Here is a 21,735-nt window from a genome sequence, read left to right as displayed (position 1 = left end):
ACAGATCAACAAACACTCACACCAGCGAACACAGGCAAAAGTATAGTATGCAAGAGACGACGAGACGACGATGTAAAAATGACAAGAAACCATAGATTCAGTTTGAGAGGGAACAACATAAGAAGACAGGTATAAAGATAAAAAACATGACCACTGAAGTGAAAATGGCATTTCTTTGAGGTTTTTTCTCCTTTGTTTAAATAACAAGAAATGACAATAAGCAAAAAAAAAAACATCAAGATCCCTTTGAGTGTGAACTGTCCTTTAATCTGCAAGTGTTTTGTATACATTTGAATGTCTTTAAAGCACCAGAGCGTAACGGAGCAGTTATTTTATGCTAAGAGATATGGAATAAGTTACAAGAAGATCGTTATCATTATTCATTACTGCAAATTTTGGGAGATGGCAGATTTAATAATTGGTCTTTAACATTAAATCGGTGCTTTTATCAGTTGGGTGCTGATTGGGATGATTTAAGAACTTTATTAGAGTAGAGATACAGAGATGGCTCTTGCCAGGACTAAATACGATTTTGGGTGAGTAGATACACCTAATATATATTTTGAAAATGTCCATTGTTGCAAAACTTATAAATCAAATGTGAATTGTTTTGACTTTTATTGATATAAAGCAAAAACTTTCTTTCAAATAATAGAAGCTCAGCAAGCTCAAATTTATTAAACAGCAGATTTACTGAGTTTTTCCCAATTTGTATTTGTTATGGCGTCGCTTTAGTGAATATGCAAATCTACTTTTCAGAAACTGTGACAATAGTTTGCTTCTGTATTACCGCCTGAAGGATATCACAATCCAGCGAGGAAAAAGACACTGCAAAGCCATACAAATTCGGTATTCATAAAATCTTTTTTGTCCAAATGACAAAATTGAGATATCACTGAACACTCGTGAGCCTTGGAGAGTCAAGTGGCATCTTAATACTGCCAGAGTGGTCTGCCTAATTTCGAGAGGCTGTTTCAAAAACTCTCAAACAAGTGAAACAATGGGGAAAGGTGAAATCATTGCTCCCACTTGGCAGATTTTATTTAAAGGGAAATATTAAAGTTTGAATATGAGACTTCATGATTTGTTCGGGTGGACGTTTTTGCAAGGCAGTGGGGGCGATGTTAAGGGAGGTAATGCAGGACTGAGGTGGGAGAGAAGTGCCTTTAAATAGTAAAAGTGCCGTGCTGACGGTGCTGAGAGCAGCAGCAGAGAAACTCGGCTCCTCGATCATCGCAGAGAAAACGCCTCTGTGCCTTCGCTGCTGCGCCGCTGGCACGCCACTTTTATTGCCGTGACCTGGGGCCCATTAATCAGCCTGTTGCGGGCCCCTCGGCACGTCTCCTCACTGCCTCAGCGCTCCCATCCCCCAACAGTTGCCCCAGCTCCCCGAGGCCAGTCCTGCTTCAACAACATCCGCGCCTGACGGAACTGAAACGGTGTGCGTGCGTGCGTAAAACGAGTGCGCATGCAGCCACGTGTGCGCGTTTCTGCAAATTACACAGACAGCGTTGAGAAATCACATCAGTCCCCGTTTCCTGTATTTCCTGGAGCGACACATTCACCTCTGTGTCTGTCTTTCACTCTCACTCATACACAAACGCACACACACTCGCAGCGGCTCCTCTCGCACTGAAAAGTCTGCGCTCCATGAGACCGAACACGATAATGAAAAAAATAAGCCTCTTATACAAACGCAGATGACAATGACACGCTGCCTTTACGGACATTTCCATTTAACCTAAACGCAACCTTCAGCGATGAACTATCTGTCCTTGGCGCGCACACACGCACACACACACACACACACACAGTCTGCATCTGTGTTACTTTCCCAGGAAAATAAAAAACAGTGGAAAAAGAAAGCTGAGAGCCAACACAGGGAGGAAATTATCTGTTCTTGTGCAGGCCAGTACAACAAAAAGACCGACTGGTGTCTTCAGGCCTGTTATTACTGTTAGTTCAGAGCCTACATGGGTCCACGGTGAGTTGTATCCCTGGCGGTGCATGCAGTGTGCTGTCAAGTGCTTGATCCTGACCTTGAGGCCCGGTGCCGCGTCTCATCTCTGCAGGACTACTATTAATTTAATGGTAATGACAGGTGCCGTGGCCGCGCAAACTATACTCGGTCATGAGCACAGTGTAGTCATGAGTGTAACTACACTGTCAGCAGAGTCGTCACTCAGGACAAACCCACATTTTTTAGGTGTTGCTATTAATTGAATGCTGCAATCGCACTACATTTTGTCAATGCTAGGCTATAGAGGCCTGCAGACAAAATACAGGACACTGTCCACAAAATATTATACGAAAACATCTGGAAAGCTTGTGTTGCCCGCAATAATTAAAGCAAGGGATATCACTGGGAGGGATGGGGTTAAAAAAACCAACACACATAATATCTATGCAGCATCCTCAGGACCAGCTGTGCATCAATCAACAGTTTAGTGAAAACCGTCCTCGTGTTCACAGTGATTTATCACACATTGCAGTGAATGCAAAGTCAGTCTCTTTTTTTTAAAAAAAAAAAGCAAAAGGTAAATTTTTTTGGTTGATATATTTAGTGAGCTTGGATACACAAATTTAAGCCTACATGCTTTGGAAATACTGCAACATACCTTGAAAATTACAGAGAGGCTTTAAGAAAGGGTTTGTTTCAACATCTGGGGTGGGAGGACTCATATGGAAAGCAGGGGGTTGGGGGTCCGAACATTTTGAGCATTAAACACTTAATTTCCTGCTTTCTTGTGGATTTTTATGCACCAATTTGTGACTATTCTGCATTAGTTTATGGCAAAAAATGTCTTTACTTTTATCAAAATAAAAGACGTTTTTATTGGGGGAGGAGAAATTGACATGTCCTACATATTGCGGGGGATGTGTCCCCTGTGTCCCCTTTCCTGGAGTCTATACCCCTGGCTTTAAGGCAATACATCTGAAATTAAGTATTTATGATTTCAGTGAGGTCTGAACATAAAAACAGTTTGGTTATCTGACATTAGTCGCCTATGAACCGAATGCTTAGAATATTCCGGGAAGAAATCCTGCCACAAATGTCACATTATAAGTGGAAGGACGCGGAAGGAGAGAGGGGAGATATATAGGAAAGGAGGGAAAAGCGGTGTGTGCGCGTGTTGACGCTCATCCCCGCTGCTAAGAATAGTTTGCGCAACAAACAACTCCCGACGGCCGTCCAATCCATCACACTGGTCGGCGGCAGCAGCAGGCGGGGGGGAGGAAGGGAAGGGGGGAGCGCAGCGGTCGGAGCTGCGTTTATAAACCAGACCGCTGGAGCGGAGCCCCGACTCGCACCATTAAACAGAAAACCACCGGGTGTTTTTAGCGGAACCTCATATAGCTCTGTATATTGTGCGTCTTTTTAAGGGGACAGAGAGAAAACAAGGACACAAGGACAGGCCGATGAGGAGAGAGAGAAGGGAGAGAGGAAAACAAAGTCCCTCTTTTGCCGTAGCTTCCTGTTTCTGACGACAATTACTTGAACTCTCCGTGACCCTCGGTGGAGCCTACGCACCGGCACCGCTCATCATTTCCTCCAGAGCTCCAGAGCTGAGGCCTCTCTATTCCCCGCGCAGCGCAGTGGCTGCGTGCGCACCGGTAATATGTGTGTATGAGAGAGGAAGAGACAGAGGGACGATGGAGTTGGGAAGGTGGTTGTATCCACTATAGCAGCTTCTTCTCTCTTCACAAGTTGACACATGAGTAGACACGCACATTTAAAGCACCAAGACTCATCCTGTGTTTATGGCTTGTTCTATAGTAACCTACATCACGGGAAACCGGGGCTGTAGGTCTTGCTGTGTAACGGGAGTGGAGGCACCCTCTCGCTCTTTGTCCCTGGAGCTTTGCCAGGCTCTCTGGAGCGCAGAGCTCCGTTCAGCTCTGAAAAAATGCAGTGTGACGCAGGATAATCTCCGCAGCGACGGGGGTGGGGTGGGCATAAACAGGGATTAAATGCGGGCGCGCGCACACACACAATCACTCAAAGTACACACACACTCACACCACCGCGACGCTGTTTCATGTGTGTGTGCGCACACCCAAAACGAAAGGAATTCTGCGCACACTGCCGGTGAACAAAATAGAAATCAGCGGGAACAAATCTGAGAAAACACACAGAGAGGAGCGCGCGGACCCAAACTACAGCCTGACTACTAAGTACACAGCCTCGGGGCCTCGCTCTCACCAGCATCAATACCCAGCATCATAAAGAGTGCGAGAGAGAACGCGTGCCCAATTTTAATTGTTATTGATTATCAGGCTGACGTGTGCCAAATGGTCCAATTGATCATCTGGATGCAGAGCCGGAGTCCATATGTGGAAAGAACCGCTCTGCAGGTTCCTGATATAACACAAGTGCGCACACTGAACAGAGACAAGAGGAGATAAATGCTGTAGCGAGACACGGAGCGCGCGCTGCTGCTGGTTGAAGCGCAGAGCTGGAGGCAGCCAGCGGCGTCTCTTCAGCTGTCACATTATTAGCGACCGAGCTGTAAACAAGAGGCCCCTGCGTCCTCCCGGGCCGCTGCACAGCCGCATGCAAGTCGGTGCACGGTTCAATCCTCCCCTCGGCAGCACGGCCGGCAACAACGGCGACATTGTGAGGCCCCCCGTGCTGTCACTAGGGCCCGGGCGGCGGCTGCTGAACTGGCTCTATTCATCCCGGGCCAAATGGGGACTAAATGGCCCCTTTATACCACCAAAGGACCCGATTGTAATAGGGATGCGCATGCATGAGCCGGCCCGCGTTTACCGGAGGTTTCTTGACTTTCCTTTGAAATGCTGGCGCTGCTTTCATGTGTTGGATGTTGCTAATGAAAGCGCATGGCGCGTAAAGGACTGATCCCCCCTCCTATATGTGACCCCCCTCCTACACAGGATGAATAGTCTGTTTAAAGAGGAAGCTTAATTATTGCTGGTGTGTAAATTAGGCTAAATGAATGTCAGTTTAAACAGGTGCTGAGTCAGTATGAGGTAAACCGAGCTCACACACCTCTGACACGGCCTAGATTTAAAGGTCACACACACACGTTGAGGAAACGGGGCCTAGATCTCATAGGTTAAAAATACAAATTAATACTTTACTAAAATGAACTTTAGGTGTTTACTCGGTGGTAGGGAAGCCATGTGATGATTATCAACTCAGGGTCAAAGCGCTTTATAACCAACATGAACTCACTGCTGTGCCACGCAGACAGGCAGATAACACATTCCCGCTTTGAAGACGGTTGCTGCAATAAACTCCTATCGCCATCACCCCGCTGCGCTGCCAAGCGTCTGTGGGATTTCGTCAGAGAGATAGATGCCCGAGGCACCGACATCTAAAAACAAACGAGGAGGCCCGATCAAGACTGAGCCTGCAGAGACTCAGAGGAGGGAGGTGAGGCGTGTCATCATTACTCCGCTGCTAAATCAATCTTCCGATAGGCCAGAGCGAGGTCAGTAAACTAAATACAATCAGAGTGGGATCTGGATTTCGCTGCGTGTATTCAGATCACATCAAGTGGATGCATCTCGCATTTATCAGGGAAATCAGTCAAGTAGCAGTGTTGCGTTTGGAGACGTGCGGGAGAGATAGATTACTGAGGGCTAAAATCTAAAAGCTGGACTTCTTAAACTAACATCCGGCTGCAGAAATAACAGTGTTATTATATAAGACAGTTGTTAGAGTATAGAATAATGTGCGATGTGGTTCTGTGGGGCCGTAATGACCGCCTCTGTGCTGGTGAAACAGTACTGGGGGCCGACACATCTCTGCGGGGAGGTGATCCGTGCGCTCCAGACCTCGTCGAAACAAAAAGCTTTGTGGAGCGCTGAGAGAGAGGAGGAGGAGGAGAGGAGGGGAGGGAGGGAGGGAGAGAGGTAGGAGGAGGAGGGGGGGACGGCTCTCCCGTTTCATCGCGAGGTCCCGGGAGGCCAGCACGGAGCATAGCTTCAATCAAACCGTGACGTCTCCTCCGGGAGCTGCGCAGCGCCTGGAAAACCGATCTCTCCTCGGCTCTCTGCCGTGCCTCCGCTTTTGTTCACACGCACCTCGCCTCAGCAGCGAGCGCAGCGCCGGCAGCGACGAGACTGTTGTTTTATATCCAGGCGCGAGTGTGAGAGAGAGAGAGAGAGGGGAGAGAAAAAAAACACAAGCGCGACAACAATAAGACAGACCTCGTGTCTCCGGCTGGATATTAAACACAACACGGGCATTTTCTGACGCGCCTTTTTACGCATCTCCCTGCCTGCCGTCCAACACATTAGAAAAAGGTTTGATATGCAAAAGTGGTCCCCGTGATTTTATCGACGTGCTCTCAATCTGTGCGCAATATTCCCCGCGTGGTCCTTTATTGATTCCGGATAAGAGAAGCGGACAAACAGCAGGTTAATGGGTTTAAAATGGAGGTGGCGGGGCTGTCCCTGTACGCAGCAGCAGATCCCCCCCTCGGAGCACCACGCTGACACATTCACTGTCACACATCACTCAACATGACAATATGCCCCAGCAGGCACGAGACTGGTGATACCTTCAGGTGCTCCAAAAAGAATCCATTAAAATAAGGTTTCTCTAGTGTTTTTAATGTTCAGAACACCTATTTGATTGTGTGGCTGACAGATGGTGAAAGTAAAACATTTGATTCACAGAGCAATTTCTGCATAATTCTAATGAGAAGTTATTTAAACTAAAGCCTTATTTTGTTTGTGTGGCAACCCTTGACCCCCGAACTTACACAGCTAATGGGCCCCGGGCAATAAAACCCTGTTTTTGGAAGAAGTGTGAAGTCCTCTCGCGTGAAAAGAGAGAGGAAAAAAAACACATCAGTGTGTCAATCTACGGTAAGCAGCCCTCCCCATCTGTGTTTCAACACCTGGAAAACAGATCAGCCCCGCACTGACTTCACAGCGCACAGTGGAAAAATGATGCGCAAAACAGTCCGACGGGGTACACTATAAATAAACTACTCGGCCCACACAAAATGTGAAGTATTTGTTTGCGCTTCCACAACACGCACGGCTTGGGGAACAGGCTCTGGTACCAAAAGATCAGACTGAGCAGTTTAGAGAGCAGTGTCACGACCAGGGTTGCGTTTGATATGAAGTTTGTGGGTTGCTGACAAAGAGAGTGAAGACAGTATGGTAATTATGAGCAAATCACAAGACCAATTATGACAACCTACAACTGTGGCACAACAACACCCATCCAAACCTAAAAGTCTCACTAAACCTATCAGAGGATTCAGCAAAAGTCCCTATATGTCATCATTTCCACCACAACAATAAATTCAAATGAGCAAGTGGAGCCTTATCGCAGCACAACAGCATATTACTGGGACCATTTGGTAAATAATTAGCCACATGGTCTTATGGATCACTGTTCCTAATCCTCAAATTACGCACATCTATATTCAGATCTCCCTTTAGGTTGATTTTTATCCCTTAAAAAACTACAAGATCGACATTTAAATTTAAGTAATGTATGACAAGGGCCATTTGCCTCACTATGGGGACCGAGGTTACATTTAAATACAATTAAGCTTTTATTCTGCATCAAATCCCCCTGAAGTAGCCTCCACCCCCCACCGGTTAATCCCCCCCTTTGCTCTGTTCCCTCGAAAGGTCCCAACACGAGGTCCTGCTCCCCCAACCTGCTCCAGCGTCAGCCGCCTCTGCGCTATAGGAGAGATTCTCTACTGTATATCCTGCGCGCATTGGCTGCCGGGCGGCTGAAGTGGTCTTTTAGTAGCTGCTTCCCTCACTAAGCTCGTCAATGAGCTGGAGCCAGCCAATATGAGGCACATCGATCGTCCTAAGAGAGCGTCCCCTAATTAGTGCCTGTGTGGCTCCAGGACAGGCAGCAGGCGCGGCGGCACGGGGAGGAAAAACTCCCGCGATATGAGCGGTTGGTTCTCCTGCGATGGGAGAGTGTGGGCACCGACAAAAGTCATTTCAAGACAAATGTCTCCTCTTAAATGCTACTTTGCTGGTCGTGAAAAAATGCAGGCTATACGCAGCCCGCAGGAGCTTTACAGAAGAAGGAGACGATTCATTTTTGGATCGCGTCCAACACGCCTTGCAGCACTTATTTCAATTAAACAGCAACTATAAGAAGTGGTTCATACTGATCGCTGCCGCCCACAAACTGGTGCAGGAGGCAAGAAGTGAAAATAAATGTTTTAAAGTCGATAATGGCAGAGTGGCGGATTTGGATAGAGTGGTTTAAAATTCGTGAAAATCTCACCAAGCTTTCCAAGCAATCAGGAAATTATAGTGACTGTAATAAGTGGCACTTTTAAAACTAATAATAAGAGTCTGGGGTGCCACTTTCTCCCATGTGAGAGCGCTGCGCGTATCGTGGCTGCAGGGGGAGGGGGTCCTAAATGGCGCTACATGACTGCTTCGTGCGCCAAGGATATTCCCCCCGCAATGCAAAGACTAGTCTCGCAGCGAGACTGCGTGCGAGTGGAAGACAACATAGCTACTGCAGCGCAAAGTCATATCGGAGAACACCTGCAAGACATGAAGTGTGTGCGCGGTGGCAGGATGCCAGAGCGGTTTCCATCAAGTCGACAGGAAGGTGAGCGGTGCAGTCCCGTCTCTTCCCCCACACACCTTTCCTCTAACACTGCCTCTGGGACTGATGAGACGGCTGATCAACGTCCACTCTGTCCAAACAAAGCCCCCCCACCTCTCTCTCTCACACACACACACCTCCCCCACGAACACACAATCAGCTGCCACACCAACACACACACTCACACACACACCGCGGGGATGCCCTCCAACTGAACTGAACCGTGTATAAACGGAGCAGCACCGCTCGCTTCCCGTTGGCAGGGCGAGGCTGGATTCCGTAACCTTGTTTAGCGCAGAAGCTCCGTGTGCGCGCACGCACACGCGCACATACACACTCCCACCGTCGCCCCACAGGCTCTCACACACTTCGTCACTAAACAGAGTGCGAAAAGCCTGAATATTCACCATCGAGGACGGCGCCACTTTCAAGTCCGCTAATCTCCGGGACGTCCTTCTCACCTCGCTCCGGTTGACAGGACAGTTGTTAAAAAAAAAGGCCAAGCTCACGGTCGGATCATTATGTGTGTGTGCGCGTGTTATTTATCAACCACATGTCACTGCCCCGCCGAAACGCACAAAGACCACCCTATGCGCTATTCTTAGAAGTGGCCGATCCTCTCCCAGTCTGCGCACAACAACACCGGGCTATCGCCTTCACATCCAGCCGCACAGGGAGACTGTTTTTGATTTTAAACACATTATATAAAACACACATGATCGTTTTAACCCAATTTGGCTGTTGTGGCACTATTTTAAAAGAAGCAGAGCTCTGTGCGTTTTGTGTCCTCACGCAGAGGATTTCACATCATGAGAAAGAAAATACATTTCGATTTGTCATTGATTGCCTCACCTGGTTAATTGGTGCTACTTCCAGCCGTCGTCCGTGCGCCCCAACTCACGTCTTTTCCCTGTTTTTCCCAAGTTAACAAGGACAGCGATCCGTGCGTACGTAGACGAGCCCGGGTTACGGTCCTGTCTGCTGGAGACACACAATCCCAGCCAGAGGGAAAAAAAGCAACTAAAAGTGTCTAACAGGTTATCCACTTGTCACGAAACAAAACAAGACTCACATATAAAGCTCTGGGTCCTTATTCTATTGTCTATAAGCAACTCTCATCCATTAACCTATATTTGAAGCGGACTTTTTGCTGCTGCAAATGTCACTTGGGTTGCCATAAAGCAACAAAAAAAAAGATCCTGCGCGGAGGAAAAACAAAACGGCAGGATGTAGAGAAATCCACAAAAGAAAAATCCGTTAAGGTCCTTTAAGTGGGAGAGCCGATGTGCCGTGCGGCCCGGGCCCCCACAGGATACAGGTGGCGAGGTCGGAGTGACTCGCGGAGAAATTAATTCAGCTCGGCCGTACCTCGCAGCAGCGCCATGTTGGGTTTCAGCGGAGCACGCCGTCCTCGGAAAAAGCCCCTTTCTCCCGCTCTCCGTCACTCCATGTCCTCTCCAACGCCGGAATCCGTGTCGCGGAAGGTTTGCTGAAGGTTATTCCGTGTAGCTTTCCGTCCCGCGTTTTGCTCGTGGAGCGTAGAGAACACCCCGGTTCGCACCGGAGGACGCACGGAGCTGTACGGGGAGTGCCGCACAGAATGGATGAACGCTGCTGAGACCGAGCGACTCGCTCCACTCCCACTCGCGCAGACTCTACCCAGAAGGCCAGTCGGGAGACCGCAATTACCATAAGCCTCCAGCGCACGGCACTGGCTGCGCGCGCGCACGCACACACAGAGACACACACACAGAAAAACACACACACACACACACACACACACACACAAGCTCCGCTGAAACTCCAAAACAGGAATAGGCGAGGTTTAAACAGCAGAAATAAGGCAGAAAACACACCAGACATAATAATGTCATGAAGAATATAGAAAATAAGACACGTAATAATCATAAAGCAAATGTTTAAAACGTTTTTCAAAATAAGATATCTGAATAAAGGAAAGTGTGCAGATACAATAGATGCTCACATATATTCCCAAATAAGAAATAGTTTGGTATAAACTGAGTATAGGAGATGGAGGACAGCCAGGATGTACACTGTAACCAACTGGGTGTTCATTATATCAACACTGGTACAATACTGGTGTTGTTCTGGCACCATAGCTCCCTAATTTAATCCAGATTTCTTGTATTGTTCATATTGCGTCTAAAAAATACAGACTTTTAAATTAAACGTCACTTTTGTTGCTCTCCAAACCAACAGATAAGGTAAATCTGCGAAGCACGAGGCAATAGCGAGGGAGAGGCAGCTCAAGGCTGGGGCACATCTGTTAAGGCTCCCATGTCAAGTGAAGGAGGAGGAGGAGGGAGGCTATGAATATCAAGCCTGAGGTGTGTGTGCATCATGCGCCCACATGTGTGTGTGTGTGTGTGTGTGTGTGTGTGTGCGAGTAGGGAGAGAGAGAGAGGGAGAGAGAGAAAAAGAAAAGCCAGCCGACAGACACAGAGACACACAGACAGACAGAAGCAGAGTAGGAGTAGGAAAAGAGAGGGGGACTTGGAAATGGAAGGTCTGGCTGCGTTCACCACAGCTGTTGAAAGTAGGAGTTAAACCAGACGGTCATACACAAACAAACACAAAGCTCACAAAGCGCTCGCATATGGGCGCATTAAAAAGCTCATCTTGAAGGGCATATTATCCGAAAGTTTGGAGAGAGGCTCAAAAGAAGTGAGCGGAGAGAGAAGAAGAGGAGGGTCTGGGAGATGAGAGGAAAGGGAAGCAGGGTAGGAGAAAAACTCCACCTTCTCTATCTGGACACAACTGCAGCGTGCGTCTGATTTACAGTCACAGGCCAGGGTCTTATCAGCACCATGCATCTACCTCTTATAACTGGGAGCTGCCCACTATGACCACAGCCACTAAACCACCAGGCAACTGAGGTTTTGTCCACACTAACCTTGGCTGAATCTGTTACAAGGACACAAATCCACACCAGCGTTCAGGTAGATTTTATCCACACTAAAACACCTAATCAACAGGAAATTGGTTTGTCCTTTTCTGTGGTTTTAAAAACTACAAAGCTGTGCAGTAACCTGGTTACTCTGAGTCTCAGCTCTCTTCAGTTCTACCTCCTGTTCTTTATGATCACATATACCAACACATTCTCACGCCGACCTCGTCACATGTCGACGCTTGGTCATGGACTTTCCACATCCAGACATGACATGAAAGGTACCCTGAGTGGTTTGGTTCTTGAAGATCTGGGATGCTGTGTCAAGTTCTGCCTGTTACATGCATTGTCTTCTTTCAAGACACACTTGTGTTTTCTCAGGAAATTTACCATTTACATACAGTCTCTTTCAAAATATACACACTACGTCAGTACAACAACGTGATGTTGTTTTGCCTCCAACAGCTAATGCATGTGCTAAGGGTTAGGAAAAAAGAACAGGCTTTGGCAATCATACGGGACACAAACATTGTTCTCCCGGGTGAAAGTCTGTGTTTGTTGGGCCCTTCCACCACCATTCCTACTCACCCTACTTGGACTTTTGCGCCTTAACTACAACGGTGACTGGTCACGTATCATGACAACATTAAAGGACAGCTTTTTACGTCAGTGTCTGATGCCACAAGTTACTGCCCAAGCATTGGATTTCGACGACTTCAGAGTGAGACTGGGTTGCATATATTGTGTTTTAATAGAGCCAAACTCACTATGTAGTGACAGCCCAGTCCTCAGATGAAAAAGTTGACATTGTACATTTCTGCAAATCACCAATACCAGTATGTTACATTTGCATGTTTCATACGTATCATATCAATGTTTCTACAGTGACATTAAAGGCCAGATCCCTGCCAAGGTGCTGACCACTGTTCGTGACCAACAAACAACAAAACCAGTTGTGTTTAGCGAGTCATTGCTGTTTTCAGCCCCCAAATGTGGGCATTTTTTAGCAACCCATCACTGTTTTTTCAGCGGGGACAGTGCCACAAAAAGTGGTTGTTTTTTATCTCTACCTTTTATGCTGGGATCGTGCCCCCAAAACCAGGTATATAAAGACAAAATATGATCTTTTCCTTACCATGATCAAGTTGGTTTTGTGCCCAAACCTAACGAAGTTCACAACAGCATTGGTGAAACATCAAATGTCAACGTATCTGCAACATAGTAACATACAAATGTAACATAGCCTCAATTGTGTTATCTCAAGGATGGACTACTGAACAGGCCTATCGGGCATAGGCCCAGGGAAGCCCGGTCTCACTCGGAAGTTGTCAAAATCCAGCGCTAACGAAAAAAGATGTCCTTTAATGCCAGCATGATACGCGGCTGGTTGCTGTTATAGTTCAACAGCAGCATCAGAGGGAAACGTGGCGGGACAAGGATGAAAGCTAAGGTGGGAAAAAGTCCTAGTGGGGCGAGTGGGAGGGGTGGTGGACGGGTCCCACAGACACCAACTTTCACCCTAGAGAACGGTGTTCACGTCCCATAAGATTATAAAGCCAAACCCTGTTCTTTTTTCTTAAACCCAACAATATGTTGTGTTATGTTGTTGTATGTGTTGTTGAAGGAAAAAAAATGTAATTTCGCAGTGTTGTACCGACATAGCGTGTTTATTTCCTGTGGAAACAGAAGTGTATCTTGAAAGAAGGCAATGCATGTAACAGGCAGAACTTGACACGGTGTCACAGAACGTCAAAAACCAACGCACCCAGGGTACCTTGCACGTCATATGTAGACGTGGAAAGTCCATGACGAAAACATCAATATGGGACAAGGTCTGAGTGAGAATGTGTTGCTCAAGGACTGAAAGTGTCGGGGGGGGCCCTGGCCTTCACCTGCATGATGAACCAAAGACAAATAAACACATACTGAGTCAAAATGACCACAAACATATGCAAATGAATTGCAAAGAGACAACATTACCGCTAAGAGGAGCAAAACCACCACAAGGTCTGTGTCTTACTCATATTTACGAGAGGTGTTGGGGCCTTTTGCTTCTCTGTACCAGGGGCCCTTGTCTCTAAATATGCCCAAGGGTTGTCTAATTTACAGACTCTTCTATTTTCAGACAGCTGGAGGAGCATAAAAGTTGTGAGATGTTTGCATCTTATAGATGCTGCTCGTTACAGTAATGCCACGTTCTGACAGACAGATCTGTCTGAAAATAAAAAATCCTTGTTCATTTGGGTAAGGCCAGTCTATCTGCCAACACAAAGGGCCTGGGAAGAAAAACAAAACAAAACAAAACAAAAAAGCAGAGTCATCTGGCAAAAAAAAAAAAAAAAACGGCTCAACTTTTGCCAAACTAGTCTGAAGCAACTTCATCTGGCAAGGCACTATGGCAACGTGATGGTGGTAACTCGTGTGCTGCTGCACCAACATGTCAATCAAATCAGTGTTTTATTACCACAAGGCCCTCTGACAAAGAAATTATGAATGCAGCTTGGTGACAACAGCTGTGCCGTGTTATTGGCTGGTTTGACATTTCAAATTAGTGATTGTCTAAAGAGGCAAAAGAACATTGTTTTTTTAAATTTCACTGCCGCACAGCCCTGGACCAGCCTCGGGTCGTCATTGTCCGAAACCTCTGTATCCTCCAGTCACAAGAAAACACGCCAGAAGTGTCAGGTATATCCACTCTGGAGACATTTTCAAAAAGCTGAGTTTTTTAAAAAGAAAGGCCAGCTTAGCTTAGTGAGGATTCAAATGTAGTTGGCTAAAGTGGACATTTAAGTATCAGGCTGACAGTAAGGACAGTGTGATGTATCCCGTTAGACAGACTTTCTATTCAGGTTTCAGGGTGGTGACGGTGCTTTGGATGTGCATGAATATTTCTAACATGAGCGGCCCCACCCCATGAGAAATACACTCAGTGAAACAAAACTGAACTTGCCTGCAACAGAAAGATAGTCTGCTGCCACATATAATTTCATATTCACTTATTGTGCTGTTTGTTTCCTCTCCATGCATAATGGATATGTATGAATCTCTAAGAGGTGACAGTATCTTAATAAAAGAGTGGTTAAATTTTAGAACAGCATCAAAAGTAGCTCTAAAGATTTGGAGGCATTTTCATCCAACAAACTCAGACTCAGCAAGCCGAGACTCCAAAGTGTGTCGTCTTTAGAAGCTGACCACAGGATGAGAAGTAAACAATGGGCACAAGCACAGGGAGGGCAACCGATTTTCATTTTGTTATGCAGTCACACGGCAGCTGGCACGCCAAGAGCTGCACTCATCCGACCAGCATACCTGCACTCTCCGCAGCGAGAGCAACCCCGTGTTTGGTTCTGCTAACACATCCTTTTGTCTATGTTAAATATGCCAACATGTATTTCCCCAGGAAGGAAGCCGCCATCTTTAGCTTTGGCAGTGCGAAGTGTCATGCTCTAAACATTTAGCCACACAGCACCATATGTCCCATTCACTTCCCCTGCCCAGATTTTTGCAGGTAGGATCCAACCTGGCAACCCTGCTCAACTCCACAACCGACTGTTGGTATTGTTAGTGGAGACAGTGGGCCATGAAGAGATTTTATGTGCTCCTTTCAGAACTGTCAGCAGGGAGACTTTCAGATGCACCCCGGTCCAAATCTGATTCTGGTCTCCAGACAGTCTGTGAAGCTGCTCTGTTGTGAGCCATAATTCAATATAAGTAAAAAAAGCAGTCAGTCAGGAGGGTGACTTAGAAAGGCTGAAAACTCCCATAATACTCTGTTCTTGGGCAGTTAAAAACAGACTCTCACTGACGTCACACAGAACTAATAATCACGTTGAAAGGTCAGATGGGTGTTGGAAAGACAGGCGTAATAACAGCACAAGACAGCGGGTCTTCCTCTCCCTCCTGCTCTGACTCACAGGCTCTCTCCATCACTCACAAGGACAACTGGATTAGGATGAATATTGCTCCAAGGAACCGCAGGGCACACCACGTTTCTGACGCTCAAACACAAAAACACAGAAAAAAAGAAAGGGCAGAGAGTCCGAGAGGAAGACGCACGAAAACAGGTCAGGAGAACGAGCCCAGGCCTTTTTATGGCTGCACTTTTACAGCCATGTGTGAACTCTGCAGTCTGAGAAGCCATCCAGAGAACACCGTGTGCCTTTGAAAACCCTCGCGTTGGCTAATTGTGACAAAAAACGTGCTTAAAATGTGTGATCCAGTCCTCCAACTGTCATTCTACGTCTTTCATAGGTGTGTGTGTCTTGTATAAACCAAAACAGCGTGAACACACACGTGCACGCCGGTGTAGAGGGAGCCACGCTCTGGGAGGTCACAGTGATCCAACCATCTGCTGTTGCAATCAGACACTGAAGCGGTGGCCTGACAAACACACACACACACACACACACACACACACACACACAGTATTCATGGCAAGTTCACGTAAACACACAAACATACACACCTTCGGCACACATTAACCAAATATACACATGCTGCCCTCAAAACAGACACACACACATTTTTAAAAGGGCCGACTGCCAACACACAAGCGAGCACGGGGTTGCACTCTCTCTCACACACACACACACACACACACACACACACACACACACTCGCAGTCTGCAGGCTCAGATTGCAGGAAGCTCTTTGCACGCAGCTCAGTCCACAGCAGCCGGTACTAATCAGCACAATCCACCTGCAGATCGTTATGGATCGCTTACTGCAACTCACACAGGCACAAACACACTCACACACAAACTCGCCTCACTAGCACGCACAGGCACACGTGCACAATCAATAGATCTATACTTGAACACACACTTTTAAAAACACTCAGGATGCTGATTAGGCATTGTTCAGTGTAGGCTGGAAATCACCCACTGTTCCAATAAAATGTTTATGGGAGCTCGTTGTGTATTTATGATGGTCGATGGTGACTTTATAGTGACGCCTATCAATTGTTTTAAATCAACTTTCCAATGTAAAATTCATCCTTAAAGATTCTATTGAAATATCAACACCATTTCTCCCTTCTGTGCCACACAAATATGAAAAAAAAAAAATCACACACGCGCACATCAATGCACCCCCACCGGTGTTGTAGGGCTAACCGGTTCCCCACAGGCGCGCCACGCTGCGTTAGCGCGGCCTCACCGGGGATAATTACAGCCTGGCGCGGCAGGGCGAGCGTGGCTCCGAGCCAAACACTGCTGCTCGCGAGAGGAGGAGGAGAAGGAGGGAGATTATTGGAGCAGTGAGAGACACGGGCCTATAGATTAAACCCTAATCAATAGGGCTGCTAAATTCATCGATGCGATCAATCAGTGGGCCCGTGACATAGAATAACCACCGCGATCAATCACACTTCTTATTCCGACCTTGGGGATCATAAACTGCGCCTCCTCCACCACCTCCTCCTCCTCTTCAAAACGCGCGGACGAAATCATTGAACAGTCGCGTCTCTCTCTTCTTTTTTTTTTTTAGAGAATAAAGATTAAAACCTTCAAACGAGCCTTATCTGAGAGGAAGGAGAAGCGGTGGCGGCTCTCAGCGCAGCACAAGAAAGATCCCCCCCCCCCCATCCTCCTCCTCCCTCCTTCCTCCTCCCCTCCCCTCCCTCTCTCTCGTCTGTCGGCCTCTGTCGAGTTCCGCTCATAACCTCGCCACCCACCCTCCCAGTTCCCCGCCTCTCCCTGCTTTCCGCTGCTGGCGGGGAGCGCACACACACACGCACACACACACACACACACACACACACACACATTCACAGACACACACACACACTTGCGCACAGAGCGAGGGAGACACACACCCACCTCTTTATAGCTCTCTCGCTCTGACACGCACCCACAAGCATGCACGCACGCACACACACTCGGATGACACACACACAGAGGCAGGCAGCGTCAATAAAAAGCCCAGCGCTGTGAGAGGCCGCCGGCACTCAACTCCCCCCCTCCTGCCACTGCGATTAGCGGAGGCTGGCTGGCTGGGGAGAGGCGCCCCTCTGTTATCTGGGGCGGTGGCAGCCTGTGTGTGTGTTGAGAGAGAGAAAGAGAGAAAGAGGGAGCGAGGGAGAGGAGAGGGAGAGATTACTTTAACTCTTGCGGGGCCGGATTGCAGCGCTCGCAGCTCCGCTCCGCTCCGGCAGCAGCAGCACAAGCCGAGCTGCTGTTAGACAGGACGCAGGGGAGAGGAAGGGGGACATTAAACACACCATTCTCAAGAAATACAAATGCAGGCAGGGTCACAGACAGCGAGGTCAAATCCTTAATAATATTCCAGGGAATTTGGGGGGGGGGGGGGTTTCCACAGTTACATTCATATTAAAAATGTTGTTTTAAAGGCTTATTATCATATTTTTAAGACCACATTTTAAAAACACCATTCTCTAGAAATACAAATGTAAGCAGGGTCACAGACACCAAGGTCAAATCCTTAATAATATTCCAGGGAATTTGGGGAGGTTATTCCACAGTTATATACAAATTAAACATGTTGTTTTCTAATATTTTTAGGACCACATTTTAAAATGTGGAGTCTATAGGTTGGCGGAAATTTAGTTTTGAGTTAAAACGATCCATCAGTTAGTCCAACAACTGAACATTATTCAATTTTCATCCATTTCAAGCAAAAAAAAAAAGACAAACATTTGCTGGTTCCAGCCTCTCAAATTTGAAGTTTTGCTGCTTTGCTTTGTCTTGTATCATAGCAAACTAAACATCTTTGAGTTTGAGATGATATTGGGATGATATTTCAGTATGTCATCGTGGGTCTGAGGTACGTGTGAATGGCATTCTTCGCAGTTTTCTGCCATTTTAGTCTACACAACTAATTGAGAACTTCAGGTTAATTAAAAATGAAAATAACTGTTGATTGCAGCCCTAATTTAGACCGTGATATAGGGTGATAAAATATACAGAAAATTTAATTGGATGGGTAAATTAATAAATGGAATGTAGAGCTTTGGTGTCGTTATTAAATACTCAGAAAATTGCAGTTTGGTTGGTGAGTTCAAACATCCTGAGAGGGGTGTTCAGCATTTCTAAAATCTAAGCTACGCCCCTGAATGTAGGGTGACGGCTGCATCTACCAAATAGAAAGATATACTTAATTAATCGAGGGGAAATTCAGTATTTTCACTCTGTTGCCATATACACACAGGCCCAAAATACACATGTAACAGGGTCAATTATACTGCAGTAATATGTGTGACAAGTCGAATGTACATTTGTAATGTTAAGTAGTACAAAATTTGGTTCAGTTGTTATTACCTGACACGCTTAGGCCTCCATACATAGTAAGTGGAACATTTGTGTTTGCGCTGTTAAGCTATGATAACTTCATTTTATGCTAACGGAATCTTGCGTTGCTTGATTTGTGTAGGGGCTGGAGTTTGTATGGTTGTGTATGACGGAAGATTTTTGTTTTTGCCACCTGTTGTCAGGAATAAACTGAGATTGCCTCAGAAGGTATCCACGTGCTGGGCCTCTTTATATCAACATGACGCAGACAACAGTAGAGTCCACCGGTTCCACACACAACCTATACATGGATTAAATGGAGGAATGTCAGAGTGTTGGGGATGCCCATTGACAGGTGCCCTGAGCAGCTGGGGATTGGGTGTCTTGCTCAAGGGTACCTCGTGCCCAGGAGGCAAACTGGCACCTCTCCAGCTACCAGTCCACGCTCCATATTTGGTCCAGGCAGGGACTTGTGGCGGGCGACCCTGTGGTTCCCAATCCAGGTCCCTATGGACTGAGCTACTGCCGCCCCATAAAATCAAATGATAAAAAGGCAAAAATCTGCACAGGGACCAATAGTTGGTGAAAAGAATCCTGGGTGTCATTTTGATCCAAACATTTATGTAGTAAAAAAAATTTTTTTTAATTTTATATACTTTATACAAATTGGTTATTGGTTATTTTAAATTTTGCCATGCTAGGACACATCACATACAGGCTAGCATTGCCACTTATTCAAAACTCACAGCTGAAGCATCTGAGATAGGCTGCATACAAATTATTATTTTTCCATTTAATCTGCTGCATATCATGTCAGTTTCAGGTAAATAAGACAGCCTTGAAACCAAATAGGTATCTTCACCTCACAAAGGCCTTTGGAAACCACAACATTATGCTACCTGTTCGACTGAGCCTTGAAAACTTAAATCTTGTCTTCACCATTGAGGAGCTTTCTTCAGCTCCGCTCTGAGGGAAAAAAAAAGATTCAAGGTCAGTGTCAAGAGGAGAGCGAGGAATCCTGAGGAATGGCGTCTTTGCATAGCCTGTCTTTTCATTTACGGCTATTGTTAAACGAGACTACCTTATAATTTGAAAATGTGGTGTTTTGTTCGTACACCAGTAATGGACCTTGAAACATAACTGGATTTATTATGCATCAGTTATGGCATTATGTAGTGTTTGTGTTTACATGCTCGCTGACTGGATTTACCTGCTGGAGCAGGCCTTGGGCAAAAATTTGATGAGCTTCTACGATGACCAAAACTGAGTGGTAAACATTTTTGGGACAACAGTAGTCCTCTGGAAGACTGTAGGTCTGCTTTCCCTTTTTTCTGTGCACACTTTCTGTCTGATTATTACTACTGCTTTTTCTATTTTCAATTAACCCAAACGTCACAGATTAAAAACACATAAATGTGCCAAATTGTTGTACTGAGTTACATTATTTAGCATCCCGATAAACATGGGCACTGTGGTTTATTTTAAGTCAAACCCCTTTAGATGTCCTGCTGCCATAAATACTCTACATGTGTATTACTCCACAGCTTAAAATAGTCCCCCATAGATGCACTATTTACTCTTGTTTGAGTACCGTTTGATAAAAACTACAATGCCCAGGTTTTTGACTGAGCCTTTTTAAAATTAAAATTATATTTGGGACCTGTTTTTAAACATTAATTTCCTCAGTAGGAGCAAATGGGCTGAGTGCCACAGCCAGAGAAGGGAAGTTGGAAGATCCTGAAAGATGAACACACTGTTGGTTTTTAGTCTCATGAGGGATTTGTTGACAACAAAGTATAGAATAACACCAGACTTTTTGAGGCTGCTGCTCATGAGCTGCATCTTAAATCTATGTTTAATATTAAGGTTTGATTAACGTTAGTATTTCACATTTTGCATCAGCTCAAATGCCACTCTTTTATCTGTGCTGCAAAAAAAAAAAAAAACAGAAAAGGCAATTCGACACATTATTGCAGGCCTGTAAAGCTTCAGCTCAATACCAACAGCCCAGAGCAAAACTAGCTAATTAAAACATTTGATGTAAAGGGCTACACAAGAACTTCCAGTCAATTATTTATACTTTTAAGACATCATTCATGCAGGCTGTAATCTCCCCCATTAACCTTCCCCAGCCTTGTATTTACTGTAAGCGGCGGGTGAGCCGAGTTTAGGAGGGGTTATACCCTCCACCACAATCCCGCCTGTAAATACTGCTGGGGCTCTAATAAACAGCAGACGAGGCTCCCGGTGGAGGCAGCGCAGAGCAGCGACAAACACCAATCGGGGCCTCGCTATCGCTCCGAGGTGATCAGAGCTCCGGCTTGTTTTTCAGCGTCTGGGCTGCTGCTGCTGTCGCCTCTGTCTCTTCCTCTCTCTGTGCGTCACAGCTAGGTCATGGCCGGACTCCAACAATGGCTCCGGTTTCTCGAGCCACATGCACGTGCGCAAACACACACACACACACACACACACACACAGGCACCAGGAGCACACAAACACAGATCTGACAAATGATAGGGTGGCGAGGCGAGGCGAGCTAATAGTAGGCAGTGCGCCTGCCGACATGCCCGTGGGCCGCGGGTGTTAAATTGTATCCAATTACGACGCATGCGACGATATGAAGGGGGGGGGGGATAATAATTCTTCTTGCGTGACAGGGAGATTCGCTTATTTTCAGGGCTCTTTATATAGAGGGGGTGCGGGGCTGGAGACGTTCAAGCGTCTGCGGGAGGACTGTGTAGGTGCGTGGAGGAAAAACTCTGGTTTTTCTGGAGGACACAGCGCGCACATTTCATTCATCAAAATCCAGTTAACCAGATTTGGAGACACGGCAGGGGGCAGCAGGGTCCGACCAATAATTAATATCCATTATTTAAGCAGCCCGGACGCACGCGCACACACACACTCAACATACACACGGACGCTTCACAGGAGTTAGGGAAGAGGCACGAGGGAATGAAGGATTGCATCAATGTGAAAATGAAATAAACACGCCCAGTCTCAGC

The 21,735-nt window shown here is 46.4% G+C and overlaps 1 protein-coding gene across 2 annotated transcripts in view; it reads right to left on the bottom strand.

The window, feature by feature from the left end:
• The window catches only part of LOC125899347 (BCL-6 corepressor-like), a 40,662-nt gene extending 30,430 nt beyond the window's left edge, over positions 1-10,232 (bottom strand). For both annotated transcript variants that reach the window (XM_049593567.1, XM_049593568.1), the window contains exon 1: positions 9,428-10,232. The gene's annotated coding sequence lies outside the window, so the exon portion shown is untranslated. The remainder of the gene's footprint in view (positions 1-9,427) is intronic.
• Positions 10,233-21,735: the final 11,503 nt, after the last annotated feature.

Source organism: Epinephelus fuscoguttatus, linkage group LG13, assembly GCF_011397635.1.
Source record: "Epinephelus fuscoguttatus linkage group LG13, E.fuscoguttatus.final_Chr_v1".
Taxonomy (NCBI): domain Eukaryota; kingdom Metazoa; phylum Chordata; class Actinopteri; order Perciformes; family Serranidae; genus Epinephelus; species Epinephelus fuscoguttatus.
This window is presented reverse-complemented; position numbering and strand designations above follow the sequence as displayed.